The sequence below is a fragment of the Herpailurus yagouaroundi genome, unplaced genomic scaffold, assembly GCF_014898765.1.
Source record: "Herpailurus yagouaroundi ecotype Mexico unplaced genomic scaffold, PumYag 29, whole genome shotgun sequence".
NCBI lineage: Eukaryota > Metazoa > Chordata > Mammalia > Carnivora > Felidae > Herpailurus > Herpailurus yagouaroundi.
The window spans coordinates 41,422,143-41,443,354 of NW_024412377.1; the positions used below are offsets into that span (position 1 = coordinate 41,422,143).

Below are 21,212 nucleotides of genomic sequence, written 5' to 3' on the forward strand. Positions count from 1 at the left end.
CTCACATTCTGTCCCTTTTGCTTCTGAGTAACTGCAGGTGAATCTGCTGGAAGGCGTCTAGGGAAATTAATATAGTGTTTCAACTTATTAAAATCTTTGAGAGGGTTTCTCCCTCTGCATCTATTTTAGATGGGTCATCATTGGGTATCATGTGTCAAATAAAGATTTCCTAATACTCTTTCAAATAAAATGGTCTCTGCTCTCTAAAGTTACCCAAGACCCCAACAGGCCATGACCACTGGAGGATTTAGTTTTGATAACCTAGGATACCATACACACATTAGTAATTATTACTGAGTTAAGGATTATCATTTAAGACACATTGTTTTCTCCTGGAATTGCTAGGAATTTGAGAGGTAGAGAAGGAAATAGGAGTATTAATAAAAAGAAGCCAGTTGGCCATCTTCCATTCAATGGGATTAACTCACCCTGTGATAGAAGCTGATAATGGTCTACTTCTTACCCATTATCACTTCTTCCTTAATAATAGAAACCTGACCTCGTTGGGGGCATCACTGTGCCCTGAAGCAAAACTACTTTTTGCCAGCCTCACCCTAAGGTGGGGATGGTGAAGTAAGTTCTAGATAAGGCTTTCAGGAGGGGTGCTAATCTAGTTAGGAGGCCTTTTTGCTTTGTTCCCCTTTCTCCTTCTTCCTGTCTAGAATACAGATTGGAGGCCTGGAGCTGGCGGTGGCCATGCTGCCCCTTGAAGATGGAAATCACATGTTAATGATGGCAGAACACAAAGATAAAAGAAGGCTTGAACAGTTTATATCACAGAACCGCCATAACAACTATAGAAAGTCACCCTCCAGACTGCCTAAGTGAGAGAGCAAAATAAATTTTCATGCTGTTAAGCCACGTTAATTCAAGTTTCTGTTATTAGCTCCAAATGCAGTTCCTGACTGATTCATCTTATGTGTTGTAAAGTAAGGAAAGCAAAGGAAAAATTTCGATCAAGATGCAAAGAAAAAAAGAGAGAGAACATAACATTTAAATTCCATAGTTTTCAGGGCACTATCTGTGGGGAGGCAATTATAGGGTGGGGGCCATGGGATAACCGTGATGTCCAAGTTGGCTAGGAGGGGGATTTCTTGTAAGAGGAAGGATGCAAGAATTCAGCAGTTTTCACCTGTGGCTTTCAAACACTTTGCCCTTTATAGCGATTATAAGCTTGCATTATTTATCAGCATTGAATTTGCCTCGTCTATAGGAGAAATGACTGGTCCTTGGAAAGTGTTTGCCATGGGGGACCAGGGAGACATCTGAATCTACTTCATGAAAAATGAAACGAGACAGTATAACAAGTTCAAGTGCATTCAAGTCAACATCAATGCCACTTTCTCCAGAAGAAGCAGGAAAAGAGACCAGCAGAGAGGAAGATAATAAAAAGCTCTTGGCTCTGCTTTCCTAATTATCCCTAATCCACTAAAGAGCTGGAAACATGTTACAAATGTTAATTAATTAAGCCCCCTACCAGTCAAGTGATGAAGCTGGGAAAAGGCCTCTCTGCTAAGAGTATGAACTGTGACAGAACAGGGCGGGCTGGAAGTGGACATCTAGCCAAGCAGGAAGTGTTTGAAGTTCTGGGGTCAGCTAGAATGATGAGAACCAATACTAGGACCACAAGAACAAGGAGAGCACAGAGTGAAGAACTTCCAGAATCAGTCTGTGTGAAACCATGAAGAGACTATCTCTTCTTCACCCTATCCCCCACCCAGTTTCTAACTTCAGCCTTACAGAAGAATAACCATACTGAACCCTACTCTCAGAATCCCTTATCTTCTAGAATTCTGAGTTTTACCTCACCTCTTTCAACCACCCTCAGCACAAACACCTGCCAAAAATTACCATTTCATGGTATCGTCCTGTTGCCATGCTTCCCACACCGTGTACTGCTTAATCACGCTGTGTGAGACATTTGAACCAACCACAATGCTTTGGCTGCAAATAAAAGAAAATTCAACTCAGTGTAGCTTAAACTGTAGAGGGAGTTTATTATTTCTGCTTTATTTAACTGAAGAGTTCAAAGGAATGTCAACTTCAGACGTTGATTTAAGATTAGGGTTCTGGCTCCATTTCTACGCAGTTCTTTTGGTGTTATTCTCATTCGTTTGCTCTTTCCTCGGACTGATTTCTATCATAGTAACAAAATGCTACAGCATTTCCTTGTGACACCTCTATATATCACAGCCTCCGAAGACAGAGAGTGCCTCTTCTCCCCGATGTCAAACACATGCCTTGAGAATCATCCCTAACAGATAAAATTAGGTTAGGTACTCGCTCTTTAAAAATGTTCAATCTGGCCCGAGAAATGGTGTATGAGTCAGCCTAAGATAAGCTGTGCTGTGGTAACAAATGACTCCAAGACCTCAGTGGCTTACCAAGAAAAAAGGCTTATTTGTCGTTAACTTTCTTGTTGGTAGCTGTGGATCAGCTGAGACTTCATCCATACCCTCTTTGTTGGGGGACTAAGACTGAAGGAACAGTCAATTTCTAGGGCATATCAATCTTGCGGCAGGGGGTAAATGTTGACAGCAGACCCATGTGCTAGCTCTTCAACCTTCCCCTTGGAAATGGAACATATAACTTCAACCCCCATTTCAGGGGACAAAGCAAGTCATTGCCTCGGACTGTTATCAGTGGAGTAAGAAATAAAGTCCTTCCATGAGAACATCCAGATGTGATATGCTTGACATATTTTGAAAATGATACAATCTACTACAAATGCAATGTGCTGATTGGCTTAAGCTAGGTTGTTTTCTCTCAACCAATTACCAGGAAAGGGAGATAAGATTATATTGGGGGGTTTATATAGGTCAAAGCTTACTCCTCAAAGTGGTAATGGGATCACTCATGCTTAGACCACATGGTCTACTTCACCTACAAATAAGTAGGACATCCTCATTTTACAGGTGAAAAAGTTGAAGCTTGCCACGATTATACCCGTTTAGGATCATAAAGCTAGAATAAAAAGCCATTTCACCTAAACTGATATTTAATCCTTTCCATTGTACTAAAAACTTTGAGTTTCATACTACTGTCTCTAAAATCACTGTCCTTACTTAACTCATTCATTTGACTAACAAACTCAATTAATATGAGCTGGAATCATATCAGGAATTCATAATACTTCCCAGTCACCATCTGTAATTCATAGTTTCCAAATTTGAAAAAAAAGAAAACCACTAGAATTTGAAGACAAAGTCCAGAAGACACACTTCATCTAGGAAAACAGGCATCCTCAAACACTGCAGCTCAGAAAATACAGTGTACGACCTTCTACAAGATCAGTGTGACAGTATCTAGCAAAAGTCTTATAATGTGCACATAGATTGATCCAACAATTCCACATGTAGGAACTTGTCTCATGGAAATAACCACGGTTGAGGGCAAAAGTTAAAAAAAAAAAAAAATAAAAGTAAACTACAGGATGTTCAATGCAGCAAAATTCTTAAACTAAGAATCCTAAATATTGAATCTCATTATCCAACATATGGGATATATTATGTAAACCAAGGAATATGCAGTCAATAAAATACTATGTAGCTATTAAAGAATCTCATGTCTGAATATTGAACTACACAGAGATTTTTTGGTAGCAAACATGAATTATCAAACGATGCATGAAATTTGTTTTTTATATTATCAGAACTATAGAAGATATGTTCTTTTCTTTGTTTATGTTTTCATTTAAATTTTCTACATCAAATGTGTATGACTGTTATACTGAGACGATAAACAATGAAATTTTCTTTTTTAATGAATTGCCTTCCAAAACTAAAAAGAAGAGAAGCCAATGGAAACAGATGAGATTACCATCTGCAGAATAAGCTCTAAGAACATATTGCTGATTAGACTAGGTCTCTCTCTCTCATACATGATGGAGGAGACTAAAATATAACTCAAGCAACATAACCCATGATAGGTGGTTCCATGATAATTCAAGAAAAGGTCTAGAAAAATGAGAGACTGTGATTAAGGATGGTCAGCGTGTCTCTAGTACTGCCCATTGGAAAGGGTTGTAATTTTAACCACCCTCAGCAGAGAGTGAGGCAGAATTTTACCCAGAGGGAAGACAATTCATCCAAATGTTCCAGCTTGGTGCTTAAAAATACCAGCCCCCTCTCATTTAATCCTATACTGACCCAGCTACCTCCTGTTTGAGTTTTTTTTCTTTCATCAAGAAGCAATGCCCCATGTCAATGGCATGTTACTTTTCCTGTTAGAATTTCCATCAAACTAGGATAGGTAAAAATTGTACTCTATACCGCCAGTTTCAGGGGGGAGTTTAATCAAAGCCATTGTGTTTGTCGAGGTCATTTCAACCCAGGGTGAGTTAATCCCATTGAATGGAAGATGGCCAACTGGCTTCTTACTCTTAATTAATACTTCTACTTCCTTCTCTACCTCTCAAATTCCTAGTGCAATCCGATGTTTTGGCCAGTGTTTCCCCAAATGTTAAGCTTTAGTTTCTTAAAACTTATGAGTAGGTTTCTTAAAACTTATGAGCCTATGCTCAGCAACTTAAAATATTTGATTTAGCACTATAGAAAGGAAAATCAGAAGTGTGCCTCCTCCATAGTCTGACCATACTGCCACCTACAGAGGATAAACCTCCTTTGGTAACAGCCACCCTTTCAAACATCTCTTGCATTATCTGCCTCTCTGTGCCTTGATTCACACTCACCCTTCTCTGCCCTGTGTCCAAATCTTCTCAACCACTGATTCTCTTCCCCCAGATTCCTCAGTTCTAGAATCCCATTAAGGAAGACCGTGTTAAGAAAGAATGCAAACTCTAGGAAGACTTTATTTTGTTTCTTTCTGTACCTCCATGGCCTGTTGAAAAGTATCTTCCAATAGCAAGTAATGCAAATTGCACAAATTAGTGTAACTTGTCTTATTCCTAGCCTCTCCCCTCCCCTCGCGGAGAGCAGAGGCGAGCAACATTCGTCTGAATCTCTCATGGAGTTGCACAACACCCTTTATCATTTTTTATGCTAATAATTTTCAAACGTAGTCGTAAGTAGACATTAATAAATAGCTCCAGTCTGAATAACCTGGTTTTAATTTTAATCGGTATTTCCATACCCAACAGTGACAGTCTTGAGTGATCCAAAAACGCATTCATACACGGACCAAGGATAGAGTTAATACATTTATTCAAGTATATGTCCTTGAACATTATTTTCAAAAGGCTCAGAAGCTTATTTATACAATTTCTTTTTAAAAAAATGGAGTACGGTTGGCATACAATGTTGTGTTGGTGTCAGCTGTATAACACAGTGATTCAACCTGCACTCTTTTTTTCAAGAAAAGTTTAAAAATATGGCAGAGAGAAGCTCTAAGATTGTGCGAGGTGCTAGCACAAACTTATCAAAATGTTTTTAAGAAAAAGATAGAGTGAATAAAAAAGTAAATCTTTGTCTCCAGGTACCTCTAGATCATTAAGCTTCAAAGGAAGCACTGACCCAAGGCCGTTCCGGGTATATCTTTGACAAATGCTACTGTTCTACAACACAGAGACTTAGTTTTGAAAATTTAATACACTACTGGAGATCAGTTAGAGGTAATAGAACGTCATAGTTGAGAATACCATACACAATTTGAACTGGGACAAGGAAGACAAGAAGCATAAGGCAAAAATGGTCAACAAGGAGGAGTATCCTAGGCCAGGGAAGGAGCTGGTTCCTCAGAAGTGGACAGCAGGCCACAAACATGCAGGACCTTCTGGGGTCTTCATTTCACAAGTCCAGAAAGGCCTCGTCTTTGGCCACCCAGTAGGCAAATAGCAAGGGCACAGTGAAGGCCCGCGAAGATGGCGTCCCCATCTTGAATGCTGAGGTGAGGCGGTTTCCTCACACACTGCCCTAGAGCTCCTCGGTCCTTGGCTCGGGTCATCTCTTTCCTTTCTTAGCCGTCTCTCATGAATCTGGAAGACAAATTTTTCTATCGTTCTTCCTTTCTTCTCTCTCTTCATTGCTGGAAAGTGAGTCTCATCACAAATCAATCCTGAACCAGAGAGACATTCCCAGAAACTCGATGAAGTCAGCCCAGGAGGTTTCTGGAAGCCAGTCACGGCACATGAATCTCTAAATTACTGGCATTAACCAGATGTCTCCTAAATCTCCTCACCTCACTGCTTTCCCACATGGGCAAATCCACTCAGAGCCAACTCCTTTCCTTAGCACTGTTCTTGACACCCACTATTCTTAGAGTTGCTTGATCTAAGACATAGTGAGTTACCGGTCCACTGCACAAGAAGAGGTAGCATTTAACGAGGGGAAGGAAAATGGAGTGGGCAGTAGTGAGCCAGAACGAAATCATGAAGCCCAAAATTGGTCTGCCGTCCACTTCTGAGGACACAAAATTGGATGTGGCTGGAGGGAAGCAGGAAGGAAAGAATGCAGAATAGCAAGGGAATGCAGAATAGCAAGGCAGGGAAGCAAGCATCACCATAGGCTTCAAGGTGGGGAAATATTAGAACAGCTCCCTGAGAATACAGCTGATGACTTTTGCTTTTTCTTAGTCTACAGGACATCAGGTGCTAGACAAGGACAGGTCCCCTTCAAAAGGTTCAAGATGCTGCAGCGGAGGGGCGCCCAGATGGCTCAGTCCATTAAGCGTCAGACTCTTTAGTTCGGGTCATGCTCTCGTGGTTCGTCGGTTCGAGCCCAGCATCGAGTTCTGCGCCGACAGTGTTGAGACTGCTTGAAATGCTCTCTCTCTCCCTTTCTCTGCCTTTCCTCCACTCAGACTGTGTCTTTCTCTCCCTCTCAAAACAAACAAACAAACAAACAAACAAATAAAAGCTTTAAAAAAAAGGGGGGCGGGGGCTACTGTAGTGGAAATAAACCAGCACCATTTTGTAAGTCCCCCTGAGTATGCCAGGTGCTGTACCTGCATGATCTCATCCTTACAACGGAACTGCAAGGACTGTTATTTGCATATGTAATTCGCTCCCATGGTTCTTGAATAAAATAATACAAAATGGGCCCCGTTGACCTCATTCCCATCTCGTCCCTTATAGGTAACCGCTTTGGTTTATCCCTGTTTATCTGCCTGGCTTTATAGTCTTCACAGACAAAAAAAAATAAATGACAAAATATATTCTTCTTTCCCCCCCAGGGGTGGTAGGATTACCCACACACAAGGAAACCAAAGCTTAGAGAAGTTGATTTTTGAGCTGATTTTCGGCTGGTGAGTCAAGAACCCACCTACTTCTAGGGTTTGTTGGCTAAAGGACCCAGCCTGAGGGTTGAGGGCCAAGAGACTGGGCTGAAAGAGACTCCAGATTCTGAATTCAAAGTGTCTGGTTGAGTTAGCAGATTTAAAGATTTAAAAAAAGTGTTGCACCTTTGTCCTATAGTTCTAAGAGATCAAGGATCAAAGGTACCCCTAATCCCTGGAGCTGGATATTGTCATGGACCATTCAATGAGTGTCCTTTTGTAAGCTCCCAAGGGGGGAAAGATTGGGGTATCTGTGCTTAGGGTAAGGTTGTCAGATAAAATGCAAGATTCCCAGTTAAGTTTGGACTTCAGACAAACAAGAAGTTTTTTAATATAATTGTATCCCATACAATATTTAAAAGCATGTCTTGTTGTTGTTGTTGTCATCATCGTTTGCTCTATCTCACAGCCTTAGCATAGGGAAGTGATGGACCTTGGGCCCTTATGTCTAAACACAACAGGCCATAGGTCTGAGCGACTAAAGGGGCTTCCTGGAGTTGGGGATGAGCTACGACTTATTCCCGAATACTAAAAAATTCTTGATGTAGAAATCTTGTGTTCTAGATTTCATAGGCCTCAAGAATAGAGAAGACCACCTTGGTTATTTGGGGGGAGTATAGCTTTTCAGAAGTTTCCTCAGCAGGGCATGAGAGTTACAAGGGTGCCTCCTCTCACCGGGGCACCATTGGCAAGTCATTGAATCTTCCGCTGCCGTTAGTTTAGCAGACATAAGACAATACCTTCATGTTGCTTTAGTTTTCATTTTCTTGCTTATTTTAGAAGACAACATTCTCTTATGTATTTCTTGACTATTCGCGTTCTCCTTCATGTAAAAATATCCCTTTTATCCAGTCGTGTTAAATTTGAAAGCTTATCATAGATTGTTATGCCTATTAGACTGTTGTCTGTCACATTTGATAGAAACATTTTCTATCTTGGCTCTTATCCTTTAGATTTTTAATTTACGGATATCTCGATGTTTATGTACATGATTCTATTTTCTCCTCTGCAGTTGCTTCTTTTACTTCAAAGCCATAGAAAGAAAGTTGCCACCTCACTACGGATCTCATAAATTTCTTATTTTCCACTTGTCTTCCTACGTTTGAAAATATTAGTTGACTCTTAAATATGATGGTTCTTTTTTTTTAAATTTTTTTTAATGTTTATTTTTTGAGAGAGAGAGAGACAGAGCACAAGCAGGGGGGGGGCAGAGAGAGAGGGAGACACAGAATCTGAAGCAGGCTCCAGGCTCTGAGCTGTCAGCACAGAGCCTGACGTGGGGCTCGAACCCACAAACCGTGAGATCATGACCTGAGCCGAAGTCTGGCGCTTAACCGACTGAGCCACCCAGGCGCCCCTTAAATATGATGGTTCTTAAAGAGTGGTTTCAGAATCCCCTGCGCCAGAGTACCTGTTTCATTTATTTGATTGTTTGCGATACCCAGAGCGGACCTTATTAATCAAAATTGCTCTAGAAGGGTCATGAAAATATGTGCTTTTAACCACCCTCTACGTGATTCTTCTGCCCCTGAGGCTTAAAAATCATTTCTTTAAGCCATATGGGATTTAGTACGCATTTCTGCATACTAAATTAGATTAGGAATAATCTAAACCCAGAGGGAATGTGTTAGGAAGATCGAAAAGAGTTTACAGAGTAAAAGTGAAACCTGATGAGCTTGGCTTGGAGAGGGAATACGCAGGCAGCTCCGGGGATCTTAGTAGGAGAAACCACTTGTCACACATAAAAGGAACAGAGCAGTGAAACGAAGAAGCACTCACTATCTTTCTCTTCACTCCTTCCTCACCCACCCGAATGTAAGCTCCACGAGGGCAGGGGTCTGTGCCTGGCACAGAGTAGGTGTCCCATGAAGATCCCTTTTTCCTGTTCCTCCATTCATGGTCCCTTTAGATAGACTCCAATTGTCCTGACTCAGGTGACTGCTACCCCTTGACCAGAAAAGGGCAAAGGACCTTGATTTATAGTCCCCCCCCCACCCCCCCGCCACCGCACACATACAAGAGGAGAGGTTATTCCCTAAAACAAAGTTAAAATTGGTTATCGCAGGAGGGAGAAATAGGTCCTGGGTGATTTTAAAGTAATTTTGCAGTGTATCATGGTATGAGATATGATTCTAAGGTAAATTTTTTCCCCAAATGGTTCTCCAATTATTCCCAACAACAGCATTTATTTATTCAGCAATCTTTCCCATCTTCCTTCTTTGGGGTGTTTTTATGCTGTTACATAAAAAACAAAAACAAAACAAAACAAACAAAAAACACGTTGTTACACCCAGCCACATCCACGTGGAAGTTTGTATTTTATTCCCTAGATCTCTAACGCTGTGTTTGTAACACTAAGCGCACAGCTATTTAACACAAGATTTTCCCATCACCTTTTAGAAGCCATAAACTAAATAGGCTGCTTCTTTCCTACTTACACGGTTCCACTCCCTGTAAATATGCTTCTAGTTTTAATGAGACCGTTTTTCGCGATGTTAACATTTTGCATTTCCCTCTAGGACTAAACTGCACGTTCACTTAGCCCCGAACTCCCCTCTGTTTTTCCTGCAAGTACGCTCTAACCAGAAATTGATCATCACATAAAATACATTTTCTTCTTTGAGCATCTTTTTTTTGAAGTTTATTTATTTATTTTGAGAGACAGCACACGCACAAGAGAGCATGAGCAGAGGAGGGGCAGAGAGAGAGAGAGAGAGAGAGAGTGAGAGAGAGAATCCCAAGCAGGCTCCACGCTGCCAGCACAGAGCCAGATGGGACGCTCAGTCCCACAACTGCAAGATCATAACCTGAGCCAAAATCAAGAGTCAGACACTTAACCCACTGAGCCACCCAGGGGCGCCTCTTTGAACGTCTTAACAAAGGTGATCTCAACCTTCTTCAGTTGAGTTTATTTTAGGAGATGTAAAACCATGGGCAACCAAACAGAAGGAAGCGAACAATACGGACCTTTAATTTCTCAAGGTTCTTTAGTGTTCAAGGGAGCCCCTTCCGCTTAATATCCAACTAATTTTGCCCGAGCTCCTAGACTATATTTTACTCATGTATTATAAAATATCTTTTATTGGGAGACTCCTCCACCTTATCACTCCTGCGAATCTTCAGGGAATATTTCTGCATTGTAACGAATCTACCTTGGTCCTCATTTACTAGCTCTCACTCTGGACCACTGGTTGGGTCCTCTGCTGGTCACCTCTCGCCATCACACAACTGTTTTGCAAGCTCTCGCTACGCGAGTTTCTCAGAAGAAACAACCCCAGGGATGTGGCCCATGTCTCAGGGTAGCCCATGCCAAGAGGACACGGGTCCTGTCTTGATTCTCTGTAGTCCAGGGTGTGCCAGCTCTGATGTCGGATAAAACACTACTGACATCTTGAAAGGGATGCAAGGGAAGAAAGAACATTTTAAACCAGATATCGCAACGCACGATTCCTAGGATCTGTAGAGGTAGGATTGTTTTCCCTTCCCTCCTACACGCTATAGTTCAAGGGCTGGCTCAGTCCCCCGAGAGAGCCTTGTTCGATTTTTCTCTGTACACCTTGAGTCCAAGCTCTTACCCCCTTCAGCCCCCGAGAAAGGAGGAAACAGAGCTACCTCTTTCCCTGATCCAAGGCTCGATTCATTTCTCCACCAGGTTGTATCACAATGAGAATGCACCCCTCCCGCCATGCCGAGATATAAAACCAGGCAACGCCAGTGGTAAAAAGCATAACTCTCCACATGTGTTTTTCTAGTCATCAGGGATGTGTGGAGGGCGCTGAACACTTCAGTCCACAGTGGACTGAACCACACTGGCTACCACCCATGTTTACAACTCCTGCTGAAGGAACCATGAGGCCTGCCCCCTGCCTGACGGTGGGGATCTGGTCTGTGGCACCCCAACAGCGATATTCAAGCCAACCTATTCCCCAGGGAAGAATGGTGATTAGCTGGGATAGTCTAAATGAAACCTACATGAAAACTAAAATCAAATGTCTCTGTGAGGACACAGTCCTTTGAAAGATGCTCCCAGGTTGCGTTACTGACAGAGCACTTTATATCCCAATCTGAAGCCTTTGACAGGGTTTGGATTATTTCACGGACAGGGCTTCCCTGAGTACAACGAGCGGGTCTCGCGTGTAGGATTAAAACGCTTCATCAAAGTGCTGAGGCCAAGGGTACAGCTCAAGGAGGAGCCACAGGGCTCGAATTCTCCGGTGACTTACCGTGAGCGACGTAAGGAGGAAGTTGGTGAGCAACAGGCTGGAAGTTCAGGCCGGCAGATGGTACCCTCAGCAGCAAGACTCGTTCGAAGAAACAAATGGAACACTGCTGTCAGCAAAGGCACGTGTCTATCATCTTTGTTGTAGAGAGACTTGTCCCTGGGCCACAGAAGACTCAGTCCCAAATGATTCAGAATGCCACAGGGCTACCAATCGCTAGTGCCGAGGAGGACTGTGCTCGATTACCTTCTGGTCTTGGTTCACCCGTGGTCGGGGTGCTGAAAACAAAGTAGCAGCAGCAAGTGCTTGCCCTGTGGGAGAGGCCTGCAGGAGGCCCAGGAGGCCTGGAGGCCTGGAGGCCAGGGCCCCCACGCCAGGTCTTCACCGTTTAGAAGCCGGGTGGCCGTCGCTCTGGACAAGCCATTTCACCTTTCTGTACGCTAACTGGAAGACAGCACAGTCAACTGAACATCGGGCTGTGGTTTAATCATTCGCAAACATAGACGACTGGGGGTTCTGACAGAAGTGAGCTCATGACTAGGGTGGATACGGACGGCAGGAGAAAGAACCATGGATTCCACCTTACAGATGAGCAGGTCCTGCCGGCCAGGTGATGCAAGCTCCGTGCGCGTCCCAATTTTTCCTTTTCACACTCTTTGCAACAGTTTAAATGAACTCCGGTGTAACTCGTTTGACACAACTACACTGGAGGATGGATCTTCCTCAAGGTGTGGCCAGGCCTGCCCTCTAGCGGTCAGAAAATTGCAATGTCTCTTATTATTAAATTGGTTTTGAACTTGGTGATAGTTTTCCATGGTTGGGTCACCGCTGCTGTCATATTAGCCGTGGCATAGAACATCGCGTTAAAAGGGATTTTAACATTCCTCTGGTCTCTTTTCATAACTCAGTCCTCCCAAAAAGGTACCTGACTCTTTAACACCTGAGTTCCACATAAAGAAAGCGGAGTGAAAACAAGGTCACAGAGGCGTCTTCCCACATTTGATGAAATAGTAATTTTTAAAAAATAATTCAGCAGGGGCGCCTGGGTGGCTCAGTGTGTTTGCGTGCGACTTTGGCTCAGGTCATGATCTCGCGGAATGTGAGTTCGAGCCCCGCGTCGGGCTCTGTGCTGACAGCTCAGAGCCTGGAGCCTGCTTCAGATTCTGTGTCTCCCTCTCTCTCTCTGCCCCTCCCCTGCTCACACTGTCTCTTTCAAAAATAAACAACAACAAAAAATTTTTTTTTTTAATAATTCAGCAGTAGTATCCAGAGAGGAAAGAGATACTACCTGAACCATAATCTTTTAGGTTTGGCAGCCATGAAAAGAAAGAGATTCCACTGTGAGTGAGTATAGCTAGCTCACAAAGCCACCGGCATCTCCCCAAAGCAGAGTTCGTCACCAAAATACTGGGAACTCAGAATAATATTCTATGTTTGAAAAATGAATAGAAAGCTGCACTCAGCTCTCAGGCTGGAGGGAAGACAAAACAGTCCCAGGTGAAGTGGGAAGGGCGGAGGAGAATTCATGGCACCATTTCAGAGGAGCTATCAACAAGCTGTTCCTCATTACAGGTGAGCCAAATGAGAGGCATTAGTACAGAAATTACGCAGGTCTACTCCAACAAGAGCGAGCCATGTATCAGGCAAGAAAGAGAGAAAACAAACAAACAAAACAGTCTTCAGGAGGGAAATAAAACCCGAAGGAGAGATGCTGGTTTCCTTTGAATGGTTCATTATGGAGAAGAATTCATTACAAATATGAATTCAATAAAACAAGCCCTTAAGGAAACATGATAAAACAATTGACTAAGTGGAAAGAAGAGATTGCAGAGCTAAGGAAAATAACTGAGCAACGAAGCCACATTGTCACAGATCTGATGAATTATCAATGGTGAAGGAGAGAAAAAGGGGGTTGAAAATGGCCTGGAGGGGTGGCCGGGGTCATGGTAGAAAGTGCAGGGTGAAAAGGCGACGGAATTAAAGTGAAGACAAAAGTGAAGACAAAAGAAAGAAAAATTGTCCAACTTGGGGACAATTGGTATCCTTAGAATATCAAGAAAAACAAAAAATAATTTAAAGATACAAGCCAGGAAGAATTTCCTGGAAGGAAGAACTGTATTCACAGATAAAAAGGGCACACCTACATTAGACCAAAACAAAGTGATACAGAATGATCGAAATTGAGGTATTTCTTCGTTAAACTTTTAAATGCTAAGGATAACGAAAACAATCCTCCAGACATTCAAGGAGACAAAAGCAAGTCAGCCACATGAGAAGAAGTCAGGTGGGTTCAAGGCTTCTCCATGGCAATTCCAATGCCCAGAGACCATGGAGCAATGACCACAAACTTGGAAGAGAAACAGTGTGACTCAAGAATATTATTCCAAGTCAGGTGTTATCCAGTATGGAAATAGAAGATGGATATTTTCTGCCATGAAGAGTTCAGGATATATAATATTCACGAACTCATTTTAAAGGTTTTTTAAAATTTACTTCCTTAGAGAGAGAGAGAGAGAGATGAGGAGGGGCAGAGAGAGAGGGAGAGAAAGAATCCCAAGCAGGCTCCACACTGCCAGTGAGGAGCCCGATGCGGGTCTCAAACTCACAAACCATGAGATCATGACCTAAGCCCAAATCTAGAGTCCAACATTTAACTGAGCCACCTGGGGGCCTCTCATGAACTCATTTTAAAACAAAAACAAAAACAAACTAAACTATTTGACAGATAATCCCAGTTGAAAGTGAGGTGAATAATATAAAGATCTAATGAATGAAAAAACTACAAAAAAAAAGAACTAGTATGAAATACTGCTACGATCTGAATGTTTGTGTCCTCTCCCAAATTCCATGTGTTAAAATCCTAAATCCCAATGTGATGGTATGAACAGGTGGGGCCTTTGGGAGGTGATGAGTCCCTTATAAGAGGCCCCTTCTGCCATGTGAGGACATATCAAAAAGATGGTTGTCTAAGTAGTGGGTTCTCACTAGCCACCAAATTTTCCAAAGCTATGATCTTGGACTTCCCAGCCTCCAGAACTGTGAGAAATAAATATCTGTTGTTTATAAGCCACCCGGTTTAAGATATTTTTGTTACAACAGCCCAAACTGACTAGGATAATAAACACCAGGTTTATATAATTTCACAGCTATGGCTAATCATATGTGGGAATGAAGGCAGAATAAAAGGATATATGCTACCAGAAGCCCTAACAAAGTAAAAAAAAAATAAGCAAAATCTGGAGAAGTGAGGTATAGAAGGAAGAATCAGTATAGTAATTCTCTTATTTTTTTGTAGTGGGGGGTTAGCAAAATACAATCTCAGACCAACTCCAGCCCAACTTTTATAAATAAAGATTTATTGGAACACAGCCACACTCCGTTCATTCACCTATCCTCTCTGGCTGCTTTTTTGCTGCAATGCTAAAGCGGAATAGTTGGGACCAAGATCTCTGGGCTCAAAAGTGCTAAAGTGTTTACTATCTGACCCTTCACAGAAAATAGTTGTTGGCCTGTTACATAACACTGAGACAATGTCCACATACTTAAATTATATAAATATGTATGTTATCATACATATATGATATATATTTATATGATATATGATATATATATGATATATATATTTAAATTATATAAATATGTATGTTATCTCTAAGATGTTATATATGGATTAAAAAATGAGTATGCTTTTTAAATTGCTTTAATAAAATTTTTTAACTGTAATGGGATCTTTATTGAGGACATTTTTCATCTAACCTATTTATGCATATACATGCCCATGTCTAAAATAATGTTCGTTGAATGTTAATACTTGTTACTTCTGAGTGGTAAGATCTGGAGTAATTTTTTGCTTTTTTATGTTTGTGTAGTTCCTGATTGTTCTGTAATGAGCATGTATAATGTTTAAAAAAAAAAAAACAGTAAAATGAATAATTATGATGAGGGACCATAAGGCAGGCTGAGGGCAAAGTACAAGCTAGCACCCCCCCCCACCCCCACCCCCAGGCGGGATACGTGTGATATTCCTCAGGCACTCCTGGTTGCCCAAGAACAAAGGAAAGGGAAGAAAACAAATGGTTCACTGAGAGAGATCACAGTCCTGCAGGACACGAGTCTCCATCAGTTTACAAATATCTTAGTAAATTACAAAAAAAAAGGCAATCCTATCAATAGCCTAATCTCCAGAAACCTACAGTTTCCTGGAGCCCCAACATCACCTTCCCCTCCATAGTGATATGGAACAAAGGCCAAGAAGGAAATGGCAGGTAAAATTAAATTTCCTTATAACCTGCACCCCATTGATAAGTACTTGTGGCAAATACAGAGTAGAACATTTCTGCAGGAACCCCTATCGTCCTAATGCTAATGCCTTACTAGAGGAAAAACAACCTTAGCTTGACAACAGCGAGGCCTCAGGTATCATAGGCATTCTTTTTAGCACATCAAAGTCCTTCTGGAGGCCTCGGGTTTGCCTTTACCCCTGCCGCACTCCCCCCCGCAACTCCTTAGTAAATAACCAGTCACTCCTCACAACCCCAGGGAAGCTCTTTCTGCCCACGGGTTCTGTCCCCGAGCTTTAATAAAATCACCTTTTTGCACCAAACATGTCTTTAGGAATTCTTTGTTGGCCGTGGGCTCCGAACCCCCACCATTCCAAAACCTCATCGATCACACTGAAAAATTACTTTAAAAATATTCCATCTCCAGCCCAGCTTCGCTGAGAAGACTGAACCTATTGACTGAGAATTTCTTTCTTCCCTCCTTAATTTCTTTATTCCCTCCATAATTGCCACAAGAGCAGGTATGTACCTCCCTGTCTTCTTGAAGGTCACACGTCTGGCAGTCAGCCAGCCAGTGCTTGGCGAGAGACTACCCAGTAAGTATTTGTCAAATGAATGAATGAACGGATTGGCAAAATATGTGTACTGACTGCTCCTTCGAGGTTATTTATTAGAAAACGAAAAAGGATGCGCCGACCTGTGTCCCCCCCCACATCCATCTGTTGAATCACATAAATGATTAAGTAAAATGAGGCCATTGGGATGGGATCTGATCCAATCTGACTAGTGTCCTTATACGAAGGGGAACTTTGGACACACGGCGGCACCAGGAATGCGCTCACACGGGAAAGACTGCGTAAGGTCATCTTGCAAAAGGTGACCATTCACAAGCCAAGGAGAGAGGCCTCAGAAGAAACCCAAATGGCCAACCCCTCCATCTTTGTCTTCCAGCCTCCAAAACTGGAAGAAAATACATTTCTGCTGTTCTATTCACCCGGCCTGTGGTGTCTGGTTATGAAAGCCTTAGAAAACGAATACAGCTCTTTATGAATTAGAAAGCAGTAAATGAGGGACGCCTGGGTGGCTCAGTCGGTTAAGCGCCCGACTTCGGCTCAGGTCATGATCTCATGGTTTGTGGGTTCGAGCCCCGCGTCAGGCTCTGTGCTGACAGCTCGGAGCCTGGAGCCGGCTTCGGATTCTGTGTCTGTCTGTCTCTCTCTGTCCCTCCTCTGCTTACTCTCTGTCTCCCTCTGTCTCTCAAAAATGAATAAATGTTGTTAAAAAAAGTTTTAGAAAGTAGTAAATGCAAACAACAGCTTAATATGCGGAAGAAAAATGGTTAGGCACTAATGAGAGATCAAGACGACAAGTGTGTTCAAGCTATGTAGCTGAAGCAACAGAATTTAAGAAGCTGAATTCTGAGGTCAGAAAGGCAGGGACGACTTCACAAATCGTGGGCCCCAGGCCAAATGAAAATGTGGGGCCCCCTGTCCAAAGAGATGAAAACAGTGCCAGTAAAGACACTAAAACATAAAGCTTTCTCTTTCTTCCACGGCCTTCCTCTCCTCTTGTCATGATGTTTTACAGCCGCTCTTTGATGTCGATCTCAGAAAAATTTTAATGTAATATTAGCATGAATTTTCCCGTTGTCTTTATATTGTGCAATGTTGCTCTTAAGGGCAAACGTGAGAGCATGTGACTCGATGAAGAATCACTGAAATTACTTGATTTGTATCCTGTAGCTCACACAGGGACATGTATTTCCTTATTACCAGAGCAGCGAAAATGCTGCAAAAAACTAGCGCGGCTGTTTTTATTTCACATGTTGATATGTGCCCATTCTAGCAACGCTCTACCTTCACCTTACTGGACAAGTGAGGAAGGGCTGCAAGGAAAGGAACTGTGGGCTGCCTCACCTTTCCCTCTGCTTCTGTGTCATAATTTTCAGCCGAAGTGTTGGCTATTACACAGAAGCAATATGACTAAGAAAGAATATGCCGGGGATCCTTGGTCAAGAATGTGATTGTCCCCTTTGTGTATTCAAAGCGAGTTCTGATTGGAACACGGGCACAGCTTCTCGGGGGTTGAGGTCACACACTTGCCTTGTACTCATTTCGAGTCTCACCTAACTTGCATTTGTCGTGGGTGCAGCTGAGTCCTGTCCTCAGGGGGCATCGTTAATGCTTCATGTAAAGGAGGCCAAAAGGAACAGCAGCGGACGTCCGAGTTACATGTATCTCCCTGCTCACATGTATGTGCCTTGTCTAGTTGGCTTTACCTACAAAAGTTTGAAGATAAATGATTGGGGCACTTGGATGTCTCGGTCAGTTAGGCATCTGACTCTTGATTTTGGCTCAGGTCATCATCTAGCAGTTTGTGAGTTTGAACCCTGAGTTGGGTTCTGCACTGACAGCATGGAGCCTGCTTGAGATTCTCCCTCTCTCTCTCTGCCCGTGTCTCTCTCTCTCTCTCTCTCTCTCTCTCTCCACCTTCTCTTGAATAATAAACAGATAAATGTAAGAAAAAGATAAAATTATGAAGAACTTCAAGCTGGCCACAGCAGAGCATCAAAGTACGCACGGGGTCCTGTGAATGTGAGCTCCTGGTGACCTGTCATTCAAGAGCAAAGACACTGAGGGGGCCCCAGGCTGACTGCAAGCAAACAAGCATCCAGTAGAGGTCTCTAAAGCCTTCCTGTAAAAAAGTGTCAAGGTGAAGTTCAGTGTCCACCCCTCAAAAGTAGACACAGGAATGAATCATTTCACGCTCCTAATGTCCAGTGGGTTTTACGGGTCAGACTGAGAACCTATATAACACAAAACCACCTTTCTAGGGGGACTGTTCTTGAGTTCTCAAAGACTGGCCTGCAAATGTTCTAAAGTAAGAGCTACCTGTTCCCATCAGTCTTGGGTGAACATGTGACTCTTTAAAAAGGCAGAGCACAGTCAGGCACCTTGCCAGGACCAGGAAGGGAAGGATGGAGACTACCTGGTACAGTGGGATCCCCCGGCTAGAAGCCTGGAGACCCAGGTCGGGGATCAGCTCCAATAAGAAACGTGTAGCCTTAATAACTCATTTCCAATCGGGCTCATTTCTTTCTTCTGCAAAACAAGTGGGTTGGATTTTGATGATCCCCAAAGGCCCATACTGAGCTAAAAATACCCCAACCAGCAAAACTTTGTGTGACGGAGAAGGGAGAGAGAAAAGAGTGACAGAGTTGCATGGAATAACTCAGCAGTGAATAATAAACTGGGGCCAATTTTAGAAACCAAGGGGCTGGTCCTTACCGGCTCTTTGCAGGTCTTGCAAGTTCCCTGGCCACTTCCGGTCTGACTTCTTCCAGGCCAAGGGTGGACTGGGGCAAGGGGTCATGGGCGCCTTTCCCAGCCAGCTGTTTCCTGCCTGCCCACCTGGAGTGATGCTTTGCTCCTGTTACTCCATTGTCCAACGTTGGCCAATTTGTGATGCTCTGTCAGAGGAAGATCATGGAGGACTTGTGACCTCTCTGTTTTGTTTTGTTTTATTTTATTTTATTTTATTTTATTTATTTATTTTTTTTTAATATACTTTACTGCCAAGGTAGTTAAAAATACAGTGTATACAGCGTGCTCTTGGTTTCAGGGGTAGATTCCCGTGATTCGTCGCTTACATACAACACCCAGTACTCATCCCAACAAGTGTCCTCCTCAATGCCCATCACCCATTCTAATGTTTTAATCGCCACTGTTTTTCTGACTAACCCCTTGCTGGCCTCTGATCCCCTTAAGTCTCTGGGAACATCGATGGAAGCAAAGTACGCAACTGACAATAAGGTTTGGAAGAAAGCGAGGTGGGGTTAACACCTGAGATCTAGCTTTGATCCTAAAAGCTGGGTGACCTCAAACAGGTGCCTTCTTCCTGTGGTTATCAGTTTTTCCCCTCCCCAGCATCTCTTCTCAGGTGACAGCACCTTGATTTTCTATTGTGGATGCACCTCTTTTCTATTATGAAATCCTAATATTTCAGTGGGATTGACCCTTCTCCCAGCTCCAGGAGTATGTCTGTACTGGCCTAATCCAATTGGTACATCCCATATCTCTGGCCACAGTGATGGATCAGGGCCAAGAACAGGACCAGTTAGAGCCAACAGGAAGGCTTCAGGCCTGTAATAGGGCTTCTGGGGGAGAAACGTTCATTATCTGTTCACTAGATTTGAAGACATAAGCATGTGAGGCTTAGAGTTGTGGCAGCCATCTCCCCGACACGAAACCAGGCCAGTCTGAGATTGAAATCAACAAACGTATGAGGAAAAGCAGAACAAATAGCAAAGTAGAGACACTGTGTTTCAACAACATTTTCTGAGCCTCTGGATCAAACTGTACCTGAAGCCAAAAGCCACCCCTAGATCTGAGTCAATTAATTCTTTTTGTTTGTTTAAAACAGTTTAAACTGAAGTTTTGGTCACTTGCAAGAACAATGATCCTAACTACTACACTTCACCTCTCTGGACCCCAGTTCCCTCTACTGCGAAATGGCTATTTTGTGGATGGTAATTAGCATGGGCCAGCACGTTGGCATCTTTTCCAGGAGTGCTCATAATTCCAGGGTGGTGGCAAAGGGAATACCTCAAAGTGCCAGGGACTTGCGGCTTCACCCAGTAAGCATCAGATATCATAGTATTGTGTACGTGTTACACAACAACCTTTAATCTATGTAATTATACCATTTGCATACACTATAGCCCTGTATTTCTTTTTTTTTTTATGTTTTATTTATTTTTGAGAAAGCGTGAGCAGGGGAGGAGCAGAGGGGGGGGGACAGAGGATCTGAAGTGGGCTCCGTGCTAACAATAGTGAGCCCAATGAGGGCTCAAATTCACAAACCATGAGGTCCTGAGCTGAAGTCGGACACTCAACCGACTGAGCCACGCAGGTGCCCCTATAACTCTGTATTTCTAACTAGAGTTATCACATCCATCGTTGTGGCCAGAGATATGGCATGTACCAACTGGATTCGGCCAGTATAAACCTATCTGGGAAGCTGGGAGAAGGCTCAATCCCACCGAAAACATTAGGATTTCATAATAGAAAACAGGTGCACCCACAATAGAAGTCAGGGTGCTGTCCCTGTCCCCTGGGAAGAGGTGCTGGGGAGGGAGAGAACTGATTTCTAACTGCTGAGCCCCAGATGCCATATTCAACTGAATACGAAAGGCCTCTCAACTTGGTTGGATCCCACAGCCCTCCCTCCCCTCTCCTGTGTTTCCAAAGTTAATGGCACCACGCCCCCGTTGCCCAAGCCTGAAACCTAGAAGTTGCCCTTTCTTCGTCTCCCTCTGCCTTCAGAGTCTGTTTCATTTGCAAACCTCGTGAGGTTGGCCTTTAAATAGCTCTCATAGTTTCATCTTTCTCTCCGACTCTCCCGCCACTTCTGTATTGCAAACGCCCCCGCCCGCTCCCGCCCCCGCCCCCGCCCCCGCCCCCGCCCCCGCCCCCGCCCCCGC

The 21,212-nt window shown here is 43.1% G+C and overlaps 1 long non-coding RNA gene across 3 annotated transcripts in view; it reads right to left on the reverse strand.

Annotated features, from left to right (window-relative positions):
* The window catches only part of LOC121044769 (uncharacterized), a 55,538-nt gene that overhangs the window by 33,046 nt on the left and 1,280 nt on the right, over nucleotides 1-21,212 (reverse strand). Inside the window, exons 2-3 of one of the 3 annotated variants that reach the window (XR_005797472.1) lie at nucleotides 19,018-19,199; nucleotides 5,183-6,775 (exon numbers count right to left, since the gene is read on the reverse strand). This is a non-coding gene — a long non-coding RNA (uncharacterized LOC121044769). Of the gene's footprint in view, nucleotides 1-5,182; nucleotides 6,776-11,261; nucleotides 12,391-19,017; nucleotides 19,200-21,212 lie in introns of those variants that run through there. The other 2 variants (XR_005797474.1, XR_005797475.1) reach the window with 2 other exon arrangements.